Genomic DNA, 16,119 nt, shown 5'->3' on the forward strand with positions numbered 1-16,119 from the left:
GCATCTTGCACCGATTGAGAACCACTGGACAATGTGTCTCTATTCCATGGTTTATGAAGCACGCTTAGAGTACGATTATGGCGTAGTAAAATTGCCAAAAAGAGTGTGTTTTCAATAATGGTTTCGAACGGGCTGGGAGCGTATTTATCGTTAGCCAGAATTCAGTCTGTCATCGTCACCAACTCACTAACGTAACGTAACGTCATTGTCAATAACGCTGTCATGGTCACTAACCTCGTCACCGTCCCCCACCGCCAAGCGTACGTGACGCCGGCCATGGCCGCCACAGAAGAGTGCCTTACCGCCTCAAGGTGACGGGAGAGGGGCGCTTTCACTTTCCGGTCGGAAAAGACACGTGCTTCGAATGCCCCGCCCGGACCTCCAGATCATCCTCTGCATGACTAGAGTGCTTAAATTACATACCGTTTTGCTAATGATATGAAAATATAAAACGTAGCTGCCTTTCGTCAAAAACGCGGGGTCAGTCCATTGAAAAGTGTGTGTGTTGTGGGGGACGGGGGGGGGGGGGAGGGAGTTGGTCGTCTGGCCAGCAATTGCCCCTCTCCAATCTTTAAACACACCCTCTGGTTGTCGTGTCGTCGAGGGCGGCTTTTCCATTATGATAATTGGAAAACTAAAGCAAAATGCGTTAAGCCGTACAGTCATCCAGGCCGGCATAGAGCAGCGAGTTCAGAAATCACATTGAAGCTGTTGATCTGAAAATATTGGATGCATGCGATCAGTTCCATCACGAACACGAAACAAAAACTTATCAAGTTATCTACATTACCCGATGGTAATCAGAAACTACAAGGTCACTTGGTCCACGGATTACGGTCTTTTCGAGATCACGTGAACTGCTCGGTTGCGGATAAAGGTAGTAGCGTCGACGGAAGAGCGTTCCAATCATGTGCGACCCAGGGACTGAACGAGTTCCGACGGGCGAAGATCCTGGCTCAAGGGCTTCTCAGCTCCCATTGGTGCCCTATTGTTACCTCCGACCCGTGCCTTGTCAGGAACTCGCCCACCGGCAAGCACATGAGTCCTTGAAACATCTGGTACCTGCAGCCATGTCTCCCCTGCGACGTCGGCAGTACAGCGAAAACAGTTCGCGAGGAGGCTGGACCTCCCAGAATATGGCCGGTGCCTCAGTTCTCGGAGGAAATGCGCAGCTCGCCCTTGAGCCTGCTCAAGGACGGCAGGCTCAAGGAGCTGCCGTCAAGCAGCTCCTGATTGGCCGCTTCTGATCCAGCCCGCCGGACCCCAGGTGATGATGCCATACACTTGAATAGTTGCGCCAAAATGGACATGCCATGGTCCTGACAATAGTGACGGCGTGAAAATGTTAATGTTGGAGAATGACATTCTCACGACTGTCAGAATCTGGTTGGCTTTAGAAACCACCTGCGCTGTCTGCACGTCAAACATGAGCCCGCATGAACCTATCCAAAATGTCCAAAATACATTTTAGTGGGGTCGGCTGTGATTTTGGTGGCTTCAGGAGGGTCAGTCGCGAGCTGCAGGTGCTGATGCGCTTATGTTACACTCGGAAGCACTGAATGTGAGCCATCGTTCTCCGACCATTTGACCAGGCCATTAAGGCCAACCGGAAGAGGGAAAGCGACCAGGGACATGGGGACACGACAGTATCACAGTATCACAGTATCACAGTATAGACAGTATCCCTGGTATCACCCGTGAACATCATGACCGCGCTTCGCACTTCCGGTTGGTTAGTCCCGGCACCAATCCTTGAGAGGCACCGCTGGCGGCGTCAGTCCATTCAGACTTCGAGCTATGGACCCGTGCTATTGCCGCGGCTCCGCGCGGGACCGACAGTGCTTTCGGTTGGAAGCAGCTGTAACTTAAGTTTTCCTACAACTTTAAAGAGCTGCGGGGTGTTGCAGTCCATTTATTATCCAAGGTCAAACGTAATGCCTTGAACGGTCTTATAGTATTTGCAGATTCACATTGCGTATGACCGAGCTGACTTGGCAAAGAAAGATAAAACCTTTTACACTAGCATTATTGGACAGCCCTGTCTAATGAGGCACATACGCAATGTGTCTGTTAAGACATGTCAAATAGCGCAAATCGGTCCTGTGGCATCATCCATACAAAATCTGAAATGTACGAAAGCCAGGATAAGCAGGAGCAAAACCCATCGTATGTCATCAGGTCCACCAAAATAAACCACAAATATTAATCTGGAAACGATGCAAAAGATGCATACATTGTTACAAACACTTGACACCCCGTTGCAGGGCTACATGACTGGAGGTCATCAACAAACGGCCCGCGGGCCGAACCAGGTCATGTGCCGCCTCTCACACGGCCGGGGCTGTCTCTGGGGTGACGTGTCTGGTGACCAGGCGCCATTCGGGGCTTTATCAGCCGCGTGTCGCCGGTGACGGACTGTCGAGGCTTTATCAGCCGCGTGCCGCCGGTGGGGACTCCCCCTGCGGTGGCTTTACGTCCGGGTAAGCGTCAGCGCGTTGCAGCTGCGGCGGAAGTGAAGCAACAACGAGAGAGGTTGTGCGTCTCATGGTATACTCCATGCACGATAGCGTGCTATTTCAACTTCGGATGTGTCCGTTTAGCTCCGCGGTTTTCAACAGAGAGCACGACGAGCACGCGTTCCTGTTGCGGTAAATTCCAGTTACATACGGCTAAGCAGACCCTTCTACGTACTACGCAGGTGCAATAATGAGACATCTCCGACCCCGAAAGCGACATCTGCTCCCACATATTTAATCTGTCCACGGAGCAGTATTGTCTGGGATTGCAGACACTTTGGCGGCCTTGGTCGCTCGTTGACGAGAATGTCCCATAAAAGCATCAAAAGCGATACCATAACGCATTTCAGTCGATGGTGTACGTCATTGCTCTCAAGCACGCGTAATTGAATATGTCAAATCAGTTTTTCTTCGTTCGCTGTCATGTGTGTTGGCGACCCAGTAAGAGAAAGTGAGTTGACTATTTCATTTATGTGTGATGATGCTAAGAATGCAGCTGATCTCTCCTCTTCTCTCGTTAGTGCTCTTAACCTGTACTTTCTCAGCAGGTCACTCAACGTGTATTGGGCTAGTTGGGTTGGGCTGGTCTGACCCCACCAGTTTATTGCAAAGGACGAGGTGAACATAAAAGCGGTACTCACTTTAACGGCCAGTTCAGGACAGTAACGCATCGAGTGTGCATCCCGTGCCATAGGCTGTTTATTTGCATTTTTTGGCGTTCATTAAGAAGAATTCGGCGACTATAACGGCGACCTTAAAAGGGACTGACGCTGCTATCCCCGAATGGTTCCAAGGGTTCGGGGATGGGAAGGGAGTCGCCTCATCCTTATGGAGGGACTGCATGGCACCTCTCCATTAACGCCAGATCGTACCGCAGACCATTTGGCGAGTGGGGTTTTTGCTGCGTCAGGGGAGCTGGTCTTCACCAAGCTGTAAGCTCCTCAATACCCTGCTTAGCTGTGGGGAAAGTTGGACCCTGTGATCCATTTCTCATGGTGAAGTTTAAATACAGAATGCAATTTTATACCGTGGCGTTTACCTACGGAGCTCGGGTTGTATTGAGCGTTACTGTGCGAACACTTCTCGCACATCGCACTGTCAACTTATCCTCAATCCCATATTTCGGCTGGCATTGATCTTGATGTAAAGATGTGGCCTTGAGGCTTGAAGCTAACAGTTGCAGTCGCTCGCCGGTGGCAGGCCATGTGTTATGAACTCGTTAATAACCTTGCATTATTTACTTTCCAAAGCTCAAGTACGTTTCCCAAGTGCCTGAGCCCAACTAACCTGTAACCCCTTTGATCGGAACAGCTAATAAAACATCTAAAATACGTGCTTCGCAACCTATAAAAGAATGCTATATATTGGCTTAAGTAAGATGTCATGAACTCATTGCCGCAGTTTGGCACCACTTCTGAAGGTGAAGTGAGGTGAAGGTGAGACTATGCGTGAAAAAAATAATACGGACATTTTTCGTGCGGCCAAAATCATGGAACTGTGAATCCATTCGCTTTTGGAGGTCCAACTTATTAGCAAATAGTAGTTGGAAACCAGACTGCAAGACCAGCCAGGCCCCTGTAGATCATACCAAACATTTTCGGCAAATGCGGCCCAAAATTTAATGTCCATGTTCGAAAACGGATATCATCGATTAACATTTTCGAAGTAGGATCGTAGCATCAGGTCTGCTTTTTAAAATGCGGCGAAAGTTGCGGATCAAACGCATGCAATACAAATATGAACTTGGTGAAAAGCCGGGTGGTGACAAGGACAAAGTTGACAAGAAATTAGGTACTTTTTCCAGCTTTGCGTAGCTCCTCCGATAGCACAAATACATGCGCTTATCCGGGTTCATACCGCTTTCTGAGCATGTTTAGGGAAGGAGATGTGTCCAAACTGAAACAGGACAGTGCCAGAGGCTATTTTCTCCCTTTAAATAACGTGTATTTTCGCCAGGTGAGGCTAGCACCCAAGTCTTAAGCTGCAGAACAATTAAGCATTCCCAGTACCTAAAATGTCAAGTTAGCTGTTGTACTGCGTGGCATGCACCGCGCGCTCCAGGTGGTATGGACAAAAAGCAGGCATGAGCCAGGCTCTGGCCCCACCCAAGCAGCCCAGCTTCGCGTAGTCAGAGCCTAGCTAGTGCCCTGTCAGAATCCAGCTGGGTCCCAGCATCTGCCTCGACCGCGCTGACATCCCGGGCAGGTCTCAGCTGGAGCCGAGCCCGCTGCGCAGACCACGCCGATATCCTGATGTTTGCACGACATGCCCCCAGCTGGTGCCCAGCTGGGCCGCGATTGCCCGCGATTAGATCGTGGTGAGGCCGCGGCCCGTGAGCAAAATGTTGCAAGGACCATCTGGGGCCGTGCTGGGCATTACAGCCTCTTACAGATGTAGTTTTCTGGATCCGGCCCGATTCAGTCCGGCTACTCCTGATCCGATCCGCCCAGCAATCAGCTTTTCCCTGATTTCTCAACCAAGACTTGCCGGACATCCGGCAGACTTACCAGACATTTCTATCAAATGTACGCGCGCCAATCCGCCTCGCATTAAAGAATTTCACACTCGCAAAGGCAGATTTGGTTGATTTGAGTACCTGTACGTTTAGATAATCGTTGATTTTCATTGAAAAATGTGCAATAACTTGCCATAAACTAACGGGTGCCGCGATAACCAACACAGTTTTTGCCAGTTGCGAATGCAATTTTCCATGAATATCAAAACAAACAAGGCTCATATCATTGATAACACCGCAAGTATCTTGGCTAATAATTCACAGGTATCACCAAAGCTAAGGGGCAGCATCGCCTTTGGTTTCAATAGCCTAAAGACATGAGCAAATTATCTAGCAATTTAGACTTCAGGCTAAGAGCGACTATCTCCATGTGCCACTCGACAGAGTCGGCGGTACCCAGCGGTACAGGACGACGATCATCTAGTACGCTTTCGGAACATTCACACCACCTGGCGAAACGACCTCGTCTCACAACCACGCACCTAACTACTGGGTGAATCAAGTTGCCTTTGATCCCTGACTGTAGATGACAACGTGCTTACTTTTTGAGGCGTATCAAGTGAGAGGGAAAGAGTGAACAAATAATATGTGAGGATGCCATTATTTTTGTTCTGGCATTATGAGACAGGGGCTCGGATTTAAAAACTATGTGGTGTGCTTTCGACCGAAAAGAAGCTCCCTGCCCAGTTTTTCAACTCTGAAATGCAATGTCACCCACAGGCGTTATGTGGGGTTGCTGACCAGATGAGAAGGAGTGGTAGCCATGTTATGATAATAAATGGTATTACTTAGGAGACATTTTAGTACCTTGGAAGGAATGAAAGCTACATTTTTCCATAGCAGGATAGCGTACTGTCATTCAGTCACGTGGAGGTGTCGATGTGATCTTTTCCTAAAAAAGTTGTTTTGTGGAATATGTGGTCGACTTATATACTGTGTAGCCATTTTGTGTGCTACTTAAAATTGAAACTTTTAATTTTCAGTTGGTTCAAGATTCCTTTCTAGTCAAGCCGTCGTTGAGTATTTCAGGGAACGTGTAGAGATATTTCCACTTTTATTCGTTTTTATTTCGTTCGATCCGTGTGACCTAGAAAACTTGAAATCCGGTCCGGTTTTAATGCACAAATTGGTAAAAATTTCTGATTCGGTCCAATCCAGCCGGCGAATGAATCCACAATCCCGCGGATTGGCCCAAACCGGGAAGTACTCTACTGTGCAGGTTTATTTTTGATGAGTCATGTAGAAGTCAATACGTACTATTTTGCACCTATCTCTTCACTGTTCCTCACCATTATTAACGGTGATTGGCCAGAAAAACACGCCTTGTGTATTAAGCTCCCAGCACTTGGAGGGAATCCGGTGGTGGTGATCTGGCCAGAGGCGCACGCTTTGAAGTACTTGAAGTTTGACTATGCGCAGCTCGCTCACCTCGTCCAGCATCGCTGCTATCCTATCTTTGAGCTGACTTCAGGAATTCTTACCACCACGCTGTCACACTGATGCGCACCCGCAGCGGCTTATGGTGTTCACGTTTGGTATTTTGCGAGCTACACTCAGAAACACTTTATAACCTTGTGTGGTCATCAGTTGTTCTGGCTGGGTCGTGAAGTGCCACAAGTTTGAAAAATATTTGGGCTGTTTTTGAATAAATGCATGTGGGAACCTTAAGAACCCTACAAGAAACTTAAACGATGTCGAAGCTTTTTCCGAGACATTTAGTAACAGCTTTTCCATGGCAAGGAAGAATGCACGTGAGAACCTTAAATGGTCTCAGAACTCCCTTTAACGTTCTCCGAAACCCATCACATAAGTTGTTCAGTACATTAGCGAGGAACATTATCCACATAGATAAGACAGTAATATTAGCCTTAGTCCTAGGAAAAACCAGAAGAATGGAGACATAGCTAGGTTGATATTTCGGCAACATGTCTTTATCGAAACAATAGCATAATTCACTTCTACTGTTTTTTTTTATTAAGGCATGCTGCCGAAATATCAAGCTAACTTTACCCCCATTCTCCTGTTTTTTCACGAGGAATGAGGTTAATACTACTGCCTTCTCCGAAACCCTTACAAATTTCCCAAGCTGGTCCAGAGAGCCATTTGAGACCTTCACGGGGCTCAGACGACGTTCTCGTAGAGCCTTTAGATGTCGATACATGAGATAGATACATACTTAGATAGATAGTCGATAGATACATCTTCTCATCGCTCTCCCCTTTTTCGGACAAGCCTGCGAGTGGCCACCAGCACCTCTTGACGAACAAATCCCAGTTTCAGTGTATAGGTGTATATCCAAACTGCCAGGCGCAACGGGCGCTCGTACATAACATACTCAGTTTTCATCAACTGACAGCAGCGCAACTGCAGCGGAAGCGGAAGGAGCCCGCTGCCAGTTCGCTGGATCCCGCCGCCTCCGCCTCACTTCTAGAGAACGGCGAGGCACAGAGGCTGGATCAGCCTGTTCACAGTTCTAGGCATTTTTGCCGACTTAAATACATCCAGCGCTGCGATCTTTATGAACAGGAGCCGTCCCCGGTGCGCTGGCTCCATAAGCTGTTCCAGACGCTGTGCACGACGGTCCGTATCAGGAAAACATCCAGCAGGGCTTTCCACTTTGCACTCTGCAAATTCCCCCCTCTCCGAGATGGATTTAGACGGACGTGACCATAAACTCACAGTGAGTGGAGTGGTCACAATCATCGCCAATTTGTCAAAATGTGACAAATTGGCCAGGAAAAGTGTGCTTATTGACTGCAAGGGTAGGCGGACAGGACGTGGAAGCTTATAACATATTTAGCGGTTAAAGGCCAAGGATGACTTTTACTGAGGTGTGTGGGTCCGCAGATGAGTTGGGGGGACGGCCCTTAGTAGGATACTGTGGCCAAACCTGACCTCAACATTCACATAAAAGGCTATTTTTTTCGAAGATTTCACTCACGTCCTCCCAAATTTGGGGCTGGAGTAGCCTCCTCCGAGTGAATAGGAGACTACACCCCTAAAGTCCATCACATTTTAAGGAAATCACCAAAATCTGTGTAACAGTTGAATTATTATCATTCTTAGAAAGCATGTAAGTACATTTTATCCCCTGTACGACAGAACCTGAGCAAGGGTTAACTTTGAGGTCCCTTTGGCAACTTGCCACTACCTGGAACTGAAGTTGGTTAACCCTCTGGAAAGCTCCTTAAATCAGGCGTCTTACCAAAAATTAGTTAAGTGAGCATGCTCTGATCATTCATCTATTAGCACCAAACTTAAAGAGAATGTTCCACATTTGAAGATATCAAAGAAAGCATCAAATATGATGAAATGAGCTCACTTACAACCATTGACAAGCTTTTATGTGGAAAACGATGCTCCAGACAATACAATTTCTCTGTTTATTAAATATGCTCCTAAATACGTCATTATTTTATTACGTAATGACACCTTGCACGGCATTGATTGAGACCAGTTGACGGCCATTTTATCTGGAAATTGTGCTCACGAACGCAAGAAATGGACGCTTCGACCATTACATCTTTATTGGTCTTGATCATCGCTTGGCTAATGGAATGGCAGGATTTGGATGTTATAATGGCGTCATGGATGCCTTGATGACATTGAAATGTTCTCCCCGAAAAAATCTGCACATCTTTCCGTGAATATTGCTCAGAAAATAGAAGGGTATATGTCTTAAGAAGGGCAGAGCTGCGAACTGCGCCGAATTATCCTAAAGGTGGCTATTTCAACTTAAAACCCCGCACAGATGTGACACGCTGCCCTTGAAATGGGAGCATAAAGGTATGAACATGATCACTTGTAAAACTTTCACAACGTTTGACTGTCGTGCTAACTCACTTGCTTGTTCACCGAAACAATACTTGAACAGGGCTTGTGAATTCATTTCAGATTTGCTGCACATATTGAGCGCTAATAGATACCTATCAAAGTTATAAAATTTTGTGGTCAATACTCCTTGCAATTAAACCATGGCGTGTTGTGACGTGCATACCAGTAGGTACTGGGATGTGGCCAAGGGCGGGGCCAAGACAGACGTATTTCTGATGCAAGAAGTGCACTTTAGATACTAAATGATTTAACAGGAATTGATGGCAAATTAGCACGATGTTTGAGAACATTGCATTTTCCTGGGGAATTGTTTTATATACATTCCAGGACAAACGCAGCTATGTGGCGTTCAACTGGATATTGGATGCGCAATCATACTGGTCTTTTAGGCCAGCACCAGGAGTGTGGATCGGGTATCGCCGGCGTAGGCCTCGCACTTCAGCACAGTCCTCAACAGAATCTCTACGAAACCCATACAATATTGGTATTAAAAAATGCACAAGATAAGTCCGCGGTGAGACCGGCAGCTGATTGTGCAAAAATACATTGCATACACATTTTATGATGATTGTGACGCTATTAGATTGGAATTGCTGCCAGCCTGTCTACAATTCCCCACGGGACAGTTAAGTATATGCGTATTTGTGACACTCCCAGCCGTCTTAGAATCATTGTTGCGGCGTTTTTGCGTAGTGATAATGCGCACTAGTGGAAAACAGAAAACCCATTCGATGGTGCGAGCTATGGTATGTCGTGTGAGAGACCGCATTCCTTTATGTTATTCTTTAAACTTGTCTTGATGTAACAAAATCGTGTTCATAAAACCTTCCCGCTCCGAATGCTTTTTGGAATTATCCGTTTTAGGCCATCAATCAAGATGAAGAGTTCACGAACCTGCACCGGTGCTGTGCATATTTGCGCCAAATGCCAAGTTCCCTTTTCCGTCATGTCCGCGTGCTGCTGTCATCAGTTCTAGGGAACATCAGAGGGTAGCATTGGCAAATAGTTTGTGTTGTCACCAGCATAACTTACGATTCTTGTCCCTTCGTCACACATTATATCATCATTATTTGTCCATAAGGAATCAACGACAGCATTACGCAAACAGGCGTTTGGAATCCTTTACAGGCCCGAGCGAGTTTCTCACTTTACTTGCTCTTTTAATAGACCTCACAGGTCTATGTTTTAATGCCTTCCCCCCTTACACCCACAAGGAACAAGTTGAGATGAAGACGTCCCGGCAAGTGGCGACACCATGGGTCCGTAAAGTCGCGTGAGTCGGGCCCCACGACGGCACATGCGATAGCGGCCTCGTTCACGGCTGTACTTTCATTTACACAACGTCAAGCCTGACGTTTTCAGCGTCGATTTGTTTGCTCCTGGTTCACCTGCACGCAAAGGCTAGGCTTTAGAACAGGGAGGGTTTCGTGCCGGGTGCTTGTTGGACGCAGCACGGTACTAGCTGTCGGAAGGTCGGGTCATGGTCAGGTAAGCGGTCAATTTTTGACGTGAAGAATTAGGCAAATAAGAAGGTGCCGATTTCATTCAGCATTGACTTCGTCCAAATGCATAGCCTTCACAAAACATTGCATTAACAACACTGATAAAACCCTCACTAGCCCCCAGAGGGCTGAAGCTCCGCTTTCTGACATAGAGTGGCCATTTTTTACTGCATGCCCTTTATAACAAGATTTGCGAAAAATCTTTGGACTTGATGATATTGCTCCCACGCTCTTCCGTTACTGCGATGTGATAAACGGTGTATCGAAAAAGCGTAGGGTAGCGGTGATAAACATACGCTAAGGAATCGACTTGGATTGGATTGGAAGGGAATCTTATTGGGCTCAACCGGTCAATCCGCGGAACTCCGGAGCTCTCGGAGCAGCAGGCCTTGGGTGTTAGAGAAGATGAGCGGGCTGACAAGCACTGCATCTGACCTGTGTCGACTCAGAGTCCGAGTCTAGCTCGTGTGCTGGTCCGCCCTGTTTTGAAACGGGCCTCGTGGGTGCTTTGGTTTGGGAATGGGAACCGGGCAAAGGGTGGTTGGCGGGGAGGGTGACCAGGCAGCGGAATAATAGCACGAACAACTTCCGCGTGTGCATCCAGCCAAAATCTTAAAAATCGCCGTTGAGGTACGACACTCTAGGACGCAGTTAATCCGGATTTTTTTAACCAAGAGAACCGCCAAGGTGCTTCTACACACCAAGTGAAAGGACAAACAAAACCAAGAGGCTTCTTCGTGAATTGAGTAGCATTCCTGCAGCACTCATCAACAGCAGACGGTTGCCTGTGGCTGCGCTGCCCGTCAGTCAGTGTCAGCCAGTCCTCTGTCGGCCAGACTCACGGATCGCTGAGGTCACCAGGTCACCGACTGCCACTGCATTTGTGGTGTGCATGTGGGTACGGCAAGACCCGCTTGCCCTTCCTGCCATTTTACGGCACAAATGAGGGACATTGGTATGCGCGGCACAAGCCACACGCCGAAGAAACGGCCACTCCAGCCTACTGGTGATTTTTACACGATGTTGATCAACTGCGTCATTAAGTCCGTCTAACACATCTCTAGTCTGGTCTGATAGATGCCAATTGATCCCACCAGAACGACGAAAAGAAGAAGAAGGAAAAAACACAAACACCCATCTAGGCCTGGTGACTTCGATTTATTCAAACCAGGGTAAGGAATGCGTGCAAAAGGCCGACGTGTTGAAGGAGGATGGCAAGGCAACTAGCATTGGTCCTAACGGAATTGGCCGCCCCCGCGGTGCTCTTTGTATGGGTGCATGTAGCCACTGTATAGACATTGATCTCATGGCCCTTCAATCTGCGTCAATGACCAATTCTCCATACGTTCGAAGAAGGAAAATAATTATGTTTGCACGTTGCTAGTGCAGCTACACAACAGTGGCGCATCCAAGGTGCTGGGCAAGGGGAGTGGCGCAATTAACGAGCTGGAGAGGCGTGTTCGGCGTTAGGGTGAACAACCAAGTGGCGTGCGTTACGAGGAACGGTGGGCCTACCCAATCAGCCACGGGCGGGGGCAGCCTACCGCGGTGCGCGCGGCCATCTCCAGCGCGTGAGAAGGGCGGCGGCGGGGCTGGGGCGCGGAGCGGGGTGCGGGGTAGCGTGACGGCGTGGCGTGACGGACGGCGTCGGCGGCGATGACGGATCTGCGGGCTGTCTGCCGCCGACGGCTCGCCTCGGGTCGCGCGCCGGCACGGCAGCCTAATTAAAATGCCCGGCGGGCAGATCTAATCAGAGGCTGCAGCGGCGGCGGCGGCGGCGGCAGCGACGGCGGCAGCGGCGGCTATTAGCAGCCCCAGTCAGACGGGCGCGGCGGATGAACAACGCCGCCACTCGAAGCGAAGGACGATGGTGGTACGGCGTGGTGAAGCTTACAAGATCGCCTCACTGACTGAACCAAGCGTGTTCGCGGTAGCTGTAGCGTTTACATACCTATCACGTTTATTCTGTAGCCATTGTGGTCATGGTACCATTGCGGTGAGTGGCGTATTATGTTAAGCCGCGCCTTGAAGCGCAAAGCGGCGCCGTCAACCACTTCTGAGCCTCAAAAATATCTTATGGACGGCGCGGGAAAAGTCACACGATTTTTGATTTCCTGGCAAGCGGCGTATTTACCATGCTCCGGATATTTTTTCGACCTTAGGCCAGACAGGTGCATAATGGCGTCGTCATTGGCGTCGTGCAGGACGATTTTTTCTGTCACAGGTTAGAGAGCGGTCTTTGCATTTGATGCTTTCAGTCTTGCGAGTCAACAACTGCTGAGTGGCACCGGCCATGTCCAGTGACTGATGTTTTAAGTCTAATGTTTTAGTTATTATTTAATATGTTGATATTTATTATATATGGTAATATAACATAAATAATAAAAATAAAAATGTAATATGTATATGCATACATCATAAATATAATTATGTAGAACATGACAAATATATATATATATATATATATATATATATATATGTATTTATATTTATATTTGTACTAAATATGCAATAAATTCAATAATAATGTTTTAATGTTGTAAGTCCGAACAGTCGATTGGATTCTGAGATACAATGGGGATGTTTCAACCCCCTCCTCCAGGTCTGTGTGGGTGATGAATCACCCGGGTGAGCAGGTTTCACGCAGTGACGTAACCAATATTTCACCCATGAGGGTCCCAAATCGGCGCACGGGGAAGGCCATCTCAGCCCAGAGGGCCCTACAATGTCATCACAGTTACGAAGCCTGTTATATTCGTGTGCATGTCTCCTCGTTTGCAGACCAGTGTTCCCCTCAGATATGGCATTAATAAGATCCAGTCTTATCACGGTTAACATCGCATTTAACGAGCAACAGGATGTGTACATAACGTAACGTTGCAAACCTCCTCCGTGCTTGGGATTTTATCCTCACCAGAAGTACCGTACGCAGGCCATTGGGCTTTTATTAACCTAATAATGTGCCAGGGAACACAGGGCCCAAGATCCCCAGAAGGCCCTCCAAAAGAAGAAGGGGTCATCATGGAAATTTTGAACTGTTGCTCCCAGATGGGATCTTACGCAGGTCTGTATGAGTGGTTCCTCGCGGCCGGACTACCACCCCGCTACTGAGCAAAATCCTGTGTGCGACCCTGATCGTGTCGACATCCTGCATTGAGCCATCAAAAGCGCGTACAAATCAGTCGGGTATCGCAAGATAACCGCGGGCACCGTCGAGTTGGGGGACTGAAGACGACCGCGGGCACCCTCGAGTTGGGGGACTGAAGATGACCGCGGGCACCCTCGAGTTGGGAGACTGAAGATGACCGTGGATACTCTCTAGTTAGGGAATCATGGAATTAAATATGCTTTCCACAGCTAGTGTTCTCGTACATATAATTGCTGTGCAAATTCCTCACATGTCTTGTGTTGCCCCACCGCGAGGCATTGGGCGCGAGAATCTGGGAGAGAGGTGGGGGCTGAGGCCCACAAGTTTCTGAAAATTGAACATTGTTCCTTTAAAATTTGACTGGAAGCAGCCCAAAAATGTCCATTACCCTTGCCCTCCCAACGTGGGCTCAAGTCCGCTGCTTCACGCCGGCGGCAATCGTGGTGTCGTAGCTTCTTCTCAGCACAGCACATATTACCTGGACCAGTTGACCATGTAGTGTATCTTTGTATAAACGTGTTTACGTCCAGTGGGGAACGTTTTGCGGAGTGCTCATGGCGCAATCCTAGGTGCAGCCATACGCTCTTTGATTTGATGCGTTTAGACTGGCAAAAGCCGACGCAGCACGGGCTCGATCAATTTAATCCAGGCAGAGGCGAGCACGGAACACACTGCTGCTGCGTTGACCCTGCTCTGCGTCATCATTAGCTGGTTGTTGGCCCCCGTCGCACGGTGATAGTGCATTCAGCTATGACTGAACTGGCGAGCAGTGTCATGAGAAGACGGGGAAGTTTGACGACTTCTGGAACAGGTTTCTGTGCGTTTTGCGTCGTATTGCGGAATATTATGCGTCGTATTAATGCGGAATATTGATGCGTCATATTGCGGAATATTCGAAAACGGGGAAAAAAAGAAAACAAAATAGGGGGAAATGCAAATGTAGCCATCAGGGGCTATACTCGCCTCCTTGGCAAATGGAAGTCAGCGGTTTCCCCTTGCCCATCTTGGTTACGTCTCAGCATTTCCTTGGACGCTTTTAACATTTTTCGCGATCGCCAACGGTATTGGAAATCAGGCCTTTGGTAGAGGCTAACTTAAAATGAATATACTTTATCTACCATTATGAACTAATTTATACTCACCACTTTTAAGCATTGAACCAATGACTCACATTTTTCTTATTTTTGTATTCAATTACTGAAAAAAGTTTCGGGAATGAAAAAATGTAAAACGCATTGCGAACGTGTCTGATTGGCAGTGATGCAAAAAACACGGACCCAGCCACTCGGGGACAATACTCTGAAGGTCATTACTGCCAGTCTGGCTAATCACTGCCGGAAGGCTTATCTAATGCCATTCCGCCTACAAGTTTTAAGACCATGAAATGCTTGGAGATTAGGCAAAATCAGTAAATGCACACGCAACACATGACGGGACGCATTTGGAGTGCTCACCAAATCTGTCCAAACCTGGCCAAACTCCGACTTTTAGACTTTGACCTCAGATTAATTTCAGCCAACACAGTTACTTACTGTGAACTTCAAAATTTTCCCCGGTTATGTAACAGATAGCAATAGAACAGGCACTTGTAATTTCGCGTCGCTCCGCCCAACGCTTTATTTTAGCGTTTTTCCTTTTGCTAAGCCCCGGAAATCAAAGACAGCGATTCACAGTTCTATAGAGGTTTGAACTGAAACAGCCATCTTGAAGATCATTCTGTGTAGCTCACAGACCCGCGCCTCTTAAGGCCTAAATCGCTCTAATTTCTGAGCTGCCACGCCGACGAAGATAGGGAGACTATTTCAGGGGAAAAGTAGCAGGGTCACCTTGGCATTCATGGCGTTATAATAACACCATTCTGATGGTGCCATTTCATAAATCATGCGGCGATCAAGGTTCAACAAAATTTAGCGCTCGGCCAGGACGGTGACGTAATCAAACAATGACGCACCGAGAACCATACCTACTAAACGGAACAATTGTGTTGTCAAGAGCAGTCTTTTCTTTTTAAAAGTACACCAAAAGTTTAAGGTGAAATTGTTTCGTTATATCTGATGCTTACTTCTATATCTTCCAATGTGGAGCATTACTTTTACAAGCAGGGTGTTCCATCCCTTCCTCCCGGCCGTCGCCGTCGTCATTGGGGCTTACGACGAACTCGACTGCTGGGGCCATATGGCGTCGCCTGCCTCCCACGCCGGCAAGAAAGTCCAACACTGCGGGACCTCCCCCCCCCCCCCCCCCGCCCCGGCTGAGCCCGACCGAAGCCCTGTAGTCATTTCAGATCCAAACTTAATCACGCCAACACTAATAATGAAAAGACAGTTGTTCAAATATATGAAACTGAATTAAGATATACTTTAAAGAGCAAAATTCGATGAAACTGTCGTACCAATTGCCACTCGTTGAGTGTGGTGTTAGGTAAATAAAGTTTTACATGCTGGCGTTATGTTGCAAGGCACACACAAAAACCAATGTTCCAGGTTCTCTACCTTTTCTGAAAAAATAACGGATGGATGGATTTCTGGGTCCAGAGCTCGCATTGCATTTCTGGTTGTGTGAGCCCTGCCCTCTTCTATCCGATCACGCAATTCTAGGTCATCG

This window comes from Pollicipes pollicipes, unplaced genomic scaffold, assembly GCF_011947565.3.
Source record: "Pollicipes pollicipes isolate AB1234 unplaced genomic scaffold, Ppol_2.1 Scaffold_7262;HRSCAF=8765_pilon_pilon_pilon, whole genome shotgun sequence".
Lineage (NCBI taxonomy): Eukaryota > Metazoa > Arthropoda > Thecostraca > Pollicipedomorpha > Pollicipedidae > Pollicipes > Pollicipes pollicipes.